At 43.1% G+C, this 6,950-nt stretch overlaps 1 long non-coding RNA gene across 3 annotated transcripts; it reads right to left on the reverse strand.

Moving 5' to 3' along the window:
• Positions 1–378: 378 nt before the first annotated feature.
• Positions 379–6,121, reverse strand: LOC120523870. 3 transcript variants are annotated; one of them, XR_005632713.1, is made up of 5 exons: positions 6,045–6,082; positions 5,049–5,405; positions 1,973–2,049; positions 644–743; positions 379–576 (listed from the first exon to the last, which is right to left on the reverse strand). It is a non-coding gene; the product is annotated as an uncharacterized LOC120523870 (long non-coding RNA). The 3 variants fall into 3 exon arrangements; XR_005632712.1 differs by having other exon boundaries at positions 5,074–6,121; XR_005632711.1 differs by having other exon boundaries at positions 5,049–6,121.
• Positions 6,122–6,950: the final 829 nt, after the last annotated feature.

Genomic DNA, 6,950 nt, shown 5'->3' on the forward strand with positions numbered 1-6,950 from the left:
TTGCATGCCTAGTGCCTTTGAACCAATCCAAGCTAGGCACAAGTCATGTTCTCCAACCTCTGACCAATCAGTGCTCTACCCATGGTCCTCAGCTACTGCAGAACAAGTCTCTGAGTCTTTGCAGACCTGCAACCTGTAATGACTTCTCAGGAGACCTCACGTTCTCCTTTGAACTGGTTCTGGCCTGTTATGCAGTGAACAGAGAAAGCACGTCCTTCAAACAGGCTAACTGAAGAGCTACATGGAAAAATGTTCCCAGTATATGCTCCATCACTACAAGAATGCCAGCAAATGGAAAAATGAAAGCTGATATACCAAACAGTATATCTGGAAAGTGCAAAGTGCATCCCGATCACAAACACCAATGTAGGCCTGGGCCTGCCCATCAATACCACCCCACTCAACCCCCTCAGTAAATGTACATTATTTATTTGGCTGACACCTTCATCCAAGGCAACTTACAGCATTTATGATACAATTGGTTACATTTCTTTTGTTTTTCCAATCGGAGCACAGACTGGTCAGGTGACTGGCTCAGGGTCACACAGTGGCAGTAGCAGGACTTGAACCCACAACCTGAGGGTTTAAAGTTTAAAGTGTTAACCACTATGCTACACAGCCATGTAATAAAGTATGTGTTTACCTGGATGGCATGATGGCACAGCAGGCGAGTGGTCATGGCGCCGGCTCCAATTCCCAGCCCTGTCACTGTCTCTGCACGTACTCCCCACGTCTTCAAGGTGCTATGAAAAACACAAACAATCATAAAGAGTTGGGTCACCCACAGGCAAACCTCGACAAATTGATAATACATATAATGTATAAATGCATCAAGAAATGAAAAAAAAAAAAACACGTCTTCACAGAGGTGAGTTTCAAAGTGACTGCCCCAAGCTGGCGACACTTCTAGTTAGGTACAGGCCAGGCAGGAAGAGGCGGGTCCAGGGGGTACAGACACAGGATGTGATGTCAGAGATTGCAGGGCCGTCAATCATGTTGGCTCCAGAAGGAGGCAGAGAAGCTGCATTAGTAGGCAGCGCCACCTTGTGGATCAGAGAGGAATTACCACCACCAGAGCCTTTAAGCTGTCCCCAAGGGACACATGTGTGACAATGGGCTTTCTCCGACTGCTCCAACTTCCTTCAATCTCCTGTAAACCTGCAATTTGTGTTAACTGGTGGCTCTAAATGGGTGTGTAAGTTGAGTGAGCCCAGGGATGAGCTCTTGTCATGTCCAGGGGGTCACGTCTGCCTTTAGCTTAGTTCTGCATAAAGAAGCTCCAGCTCCCTGAAACTGATAAACTAAAGTAAGAGGCACAAAAAATGGATGGCTGGAGTTTATATAATTAACTGGAGATTTTTAAGGGCATCACTTCAAAACCTTTAATGGAGTTAACTAAGGAAAAGAAAAGAAAAAAAAAATAACTGGGAATGGCAGTAAGTTGGCCAACACTGACAGTGCGTGACTCCCACCCCAAAACACATGACAAACATGAAGTAAGGTTTTAAGTTTAAGACTATACTCCCATTTCTGTGTTTCTGTCCCAGACTCCGGCACTCTCGATTCTAATTTGGGGTCAGCAGTGTTAGTACAATACGGAGGTGTCCTCATGGCGCTTTGTGAGTGCCTCGCTTCTCCTCAGCTCAGCCGCCGCTCCCTTTAGATGAAGGAGGTGACGCTGTTGACAGTTCTAATGGCAGACTTTCTGTGCACCCCTGAAAATGACCCCCTCTGGTGTGAGCCGAACGACAACACTGCGGGTTTGACGAAGAACAGAGTAGGGTGATGGTGGGCTCAGCATTTACTGGCCTGGCTCATAAGACACAGATAAAGCCGATGTCCTCACACTGGTCTTCTTGGCATAAAGTGGTTTACTAACTTCTTTATTTCACTTTAAAAACATTTATAGTCTCCCACTAAACCTCAAAGCAAACAGCAAGTTGGTTTTAGACCTGTAATGCGGCCCACTTACATTTCACTCCAGTTATTTGTGTTCTTCAACATGGCAGGAGAATTCCCTCAGTTCTGGCAGCCGTGCTCTGGATGTTTCTATGGAGAGAAGAATCAGGAAGGACGGTGAGCTTACACACAGCCGACCCCCCGGCCCCCTATATATCCACATGGACGTGCCCCATATATTCACTACAGTGTGAGCGACGTGACGCGTCTCGCCACAGATCTGCTTACTAACTGATTTTTTGCTCAGACAGTAAAAAATACAAGTGGGTGATCATCGACAATTTACACGCCTTTGAGCGGGAAGGAGGTCTGAAAACCGCAGGCGGAGAAATTCACAGTGCACTGTAGTATGGGAGCTCATTCATGGGATGGTCAACACGTGGTCTTACGCTGGAAAGGGACAAATTAGCAGCTCTCCTAAACATTGTCTCGGCCAGTTAAAGGTAATATATTACAAAAAAAAATTGTAATTAAAATCAACCCCCTTAACCATTGGTGTTACATGAATTAAAAGGGCACAAGGGGGTCTCGTCCAAGTTAATTAACTGCAGAAAACAACCATAGATAGACAGACAGACAGACAGATAGCTAGATAGATAGATATGAAGGGCACTATATAATAGATAGATAGATAGATAGATAGATAGATAGATAGATAGATAGATAGCACTATATAATAGACAGACAGACAGACAGACAGACAGACAGACAGACAGACAGACAGATAGATAGATAGATAGATAGATAGATAGATAGATAGATAGATAGATAGATATGAAGGGCACTATATAATAGATAGATAGATAGATAGACAGATAGATAGACAGACAGACAGATCAAACTCTATTTGTTAATCAGGACCAAGCAGTGTATTCAGGAAGTCCATCCTTTCCAGTAGCCTGATTGGGAATCGTGTGCTGGGTGTGGACGTTTTCAACCAGAGCCATTTCTGGTAGTGATGGGCGGATGATAACCCTGTGAAACTTTTGAAGCTTTTTGTTGAAAAGATCCAAAGCTTTGAAAACAGTGACATCTGGTGGTTGACAGAAATCATAGCAGCCATGAGCTCCACACAGCCCAAGTCCTCCTCACCCACAATCGCACAGGTGCCCTAAAATCTTAAAACCTAAAGTCCAAGAATGCTCCAAGTGCTCTTATGATAATTGTGTTATAGTTAATCCTAAAGATGTAATTTGCTGCCATTATGAATACTGGACTTGTAGCCCCGCACCAGTGCTCACCTGCGCCAAGTGCCGATGGCCTCTCCTTCTTCAGGTAGCTCTTTATTCTTAGGTGGACTGCTTGCTGATGACACGCTAGTTAGAATGATTGCGAGACGTTGGTAAGCTCGTTGTTTTTATCAGCTCCCCTGCCGCTGGCACTGAACTGCTCGTTTGTATGATGGAATGCCAACTAAAACTGCTAAGCAGCGCTGTAAAGATGGCGATGTAAACAACAAATATACATCGTCCCTCCGAACTTGTGAGCAACGGCGAGACACTTCCATACATTATAAGCCAGCGCTGACTCATAATCATGTGAGGACTTTATCACATCAGGGGAGTTTTGCTGTGAGGCAACGTGAAAGATTCATATTTTTTCATCAGTGTCTGGGGAATAATAAGCCTAAATAGGCAAAGAGAATCGTAACGGGTTTAGGGAATGGGCACACATACGAGACCTTAGAGGATGTGCCTACAGTAAGTTGGAGTATTAATGACACGTTTGACGTTCCAATACAGAAGAACAGTACAGCGTGGACTTATTGTTGCATAACGAGTTCCTCATTCCTGGACTCTTCTGTGTGTAAGATACAAGCGGTAATTTCACATCCCCTTCAAAGCAGTGGGCCGGTGCTTCATCAGTCACGTGACTCTAAAGCTTCGATACACTGCTTTGAAGTAGTGAGCCTCAGTAAACCAATACAAGCGTTGGTGTCCAACATCCCATCCCTAACTTCTGGTACATTCAGACTGGGATGACCTCCAAGTGTACGTCGTGCTGCCCTGAACTACAGGACTGTGTTTCGATGTCAGCAGAGGAGCCTGGTTCTTGGATCTGGTGGTTTTACAGCTAGAAAGTCGAAGAAATGTCACAGAAACCCGGACGTATTAAAGCAACGTGTTCTCTTTTGTTCTACCCGTGTGTGGAATTTCACCAAATCCTTTCAAGCTGCATTGCCAAACATGAAAGGCAACCACAACAAACTTTCATCAAGAGAAACTTGTCTTAGAAAAGGCAGGCCTCATTGCAATCCCAGTCTGTGTACTGCCTTTGAAATTTACAACAATCAACAACAACAACAACATTTATTTATATGGCACATGTTCATACTAACAGTAGCTCAAAGTGCTTTACAAAATGGAGAATAGAAAAATAGAAGACACAGTAAAAAAATAAAAATAAGCCAACATTAATTAACATAGAATAAGTAAGGTCCGATGGCCAGGGTGGACAGAAAAAACAAAAAAAAATCTCCAGACGGCTAGAGAAGAAAAATTAAATCTTTAGGGTTCCAGACCATGAGACCACCCAGTCCGCTCTGGACATTCTACCTCACATAAATCAAACAGTCCTCTTTGTATTTAGGGTTCTCGTGGAAGGACTTGATGATGATGGTCACGTAGACTTCTGGCTTTCAGTCCATCAATCCTTGTAAAGGCATTGCAGCCTGCGATCTTGAAGCACACTGACTAGTCCATATGCACACTCCCATAGAGGACTCTGCTTCACTTCTGATACCAAAACTGAGCAGCTATGGCGTTTTACATCTGAGCGCTTCAAGATGACCCCAGACTTATGGTCAAGGATGTTAAGTTGCATTATTGTAGTCACCATTTTGCTAAACGTCAGGAGCTAAAAAGGAGAAGGGCTTCAAACTGCATGTTTCAAGCTACCTCCACAGTTACGAAGGTCCGGACGTATTAAAAACTTGTGTCTACTATGAACTTACGTGGGACAAATATGTGATTACATTAGGCTTCTTTAAAAAAACAGAATTTCAATAATTAGTCATTCAATTTTATTCCAGGACAGCTGAATACGTATGTAAGCTTAATACATAACAACGAGTCTGCTGGACATCTTACCTCGTAAAAAAGCAAATGTCTCTACCTGAGCCAGCAAAACCGTGAATGGCAAACCGCTGCTTCATTGTAAGGGTCTCAGTTTGTTTCCTCAGCTGGAGGATCTCCTCTCTGAGAGACACGTTTTCATCAACAGCTAAGTCAAGAACCGCAGGATCCAGAGTCGAAGCTGGCGTCAAGAACCAGCAAATGCTTTTAGAAAAAGTTTTAGAAGCAGAAGAACAATTAATGGTTTTGGTATCCACAAACTCGGACAAGGAAGTACGCCAAAGGCTGACCTTTTAACCCGTAGTGTGGTGAACTTTGGGGTCTCGATCTTCAAACCCGTCCAAAACCACTGCTGAAGCAATGCAGCAAAACCTGAAATGACATCGGAAATGATTCAACATACAGTTTTTAAAAAATGATTAATAAATGGTTCCCTCATATTATAAAACCCCTGTGCTGGCATTTTGTAGAATGAAGAACAACAAATGAATTTTCGCATCACGTCTGGTGACGTGCTAAACAATTGCTGCAAATCTGAACTCAGTCAGAGTTGGTGTTTTGCTTTACAAATAATTTGTAAAACAAATGGCGTTTCACTTCTAGCAAAGTTTGTGCCATTGACACATGAAGTGTCGAACGTTTAGTTCCTGTCCGGAAGACTTAATATGTTTTGAAGAATAAGTTGGTTCGTTTTCAAGTTTTGGTTATTTCTTTACACACATGCTATTTGTTGTGTTCTAAACTTAATCGTTCTTTATAAATGAATAGAAAAATATATCTTGCCTGAACTGGCACTTTGATTACTGTCTATGCAGCACGGAGAAAAACCTTAAAATACGTCCATTTCTCAAGCCAAGGCAGTTGCTGAGTATTGATCCGCGCCTGCCGATTACACACACATTGTAAAACAGTTTATAAGTGTAATTTCTGAACCAAAAAAAAAATCATCAAAATTGTGAGGATGAGACATTTCAAAAGAAGACCAGCCCTGTGTGTTAGCTCAGCACTTACTTGGTCTTCCTGTTGTCACAAGAACGAGACATTTGAGTCATGAAAAAGGTTTGGGGCAGCCACCTGTATAATTTGGTTTCCTGGCTGCAACAGTCGTTTTTAAATGAATACAGCAATGCTGTGCACAAAACCGAGTCCAAAACAGAACTGGTGTAGGTTTTTAAAGGGGAACACAGGAAGTGAGATCATAGAGAGCGGGCTCATGGTCTTCAGCCATTGGTTCAAGTCCAGACATGACATCACAGGGGCCGGGGCCGGCAAGGTCTTCTTCCATAGGCTCGGTCCCGGAAGTGACGTCAAAAGAGCCAGGTGGGATCTCCCGTGAATGGTCTACAGGAAAGGGAGAAAAAGAGTCAGTGCCACATCCCAGCATGCCTCAGAACTGCCATCACTCAAGCCCCTTTAGCTGCCTCCCATGCGCACGTTTAGGACACTGTGCAACAACCTTTCACCCCATCGGTGGCTGGTTTCTTCCAGAAAGACCAAATACTGAAAACTTTTCATGTCATGTGGCTGCTTTTCTTTGGATTTACTTTCATATTTATGCAATCAGTTGCACAAGTGAAAAAGAAACGTATCCTTACCATGAGGAAAACAGCACCAGGAATATGCGATAAAACACGTATTGCCTGATCCGTCACAAACCTGCATCGGAAACACAGAACTCCGCCGCTTGAAAAACAGACGTATTTGGTACATTTTTAAGCTTCTCCTCTGTACTCCTTAACATTCATTGTATTAATTCCATATATTAATTTATAGCAAGTGCTTAGTTTTGGAGCACAATTTTGTGTGGCAAATCCATAGATAGCATGCTTGTGAAGAAATAAATTTGACTTATAATGCCAGCCTTATCCATTAATTCCACATGCATCTGCCGGTCATTTAATAATCTAAATAACTATC

Source organism: Polypterus senegalus, chromosome 2 (assembly GCF_016835505.1).
Source record: "Polypterus senegalus isolate Bchr_013 chromosome 2, ASM1683550v1, whole genome shotgun sequence".
NCBI lineage: Eukaryota > Metazoa > Chordata > Cladistia > Polypteriformes > Polypteridae > Polypterus > Polypterus senegalus.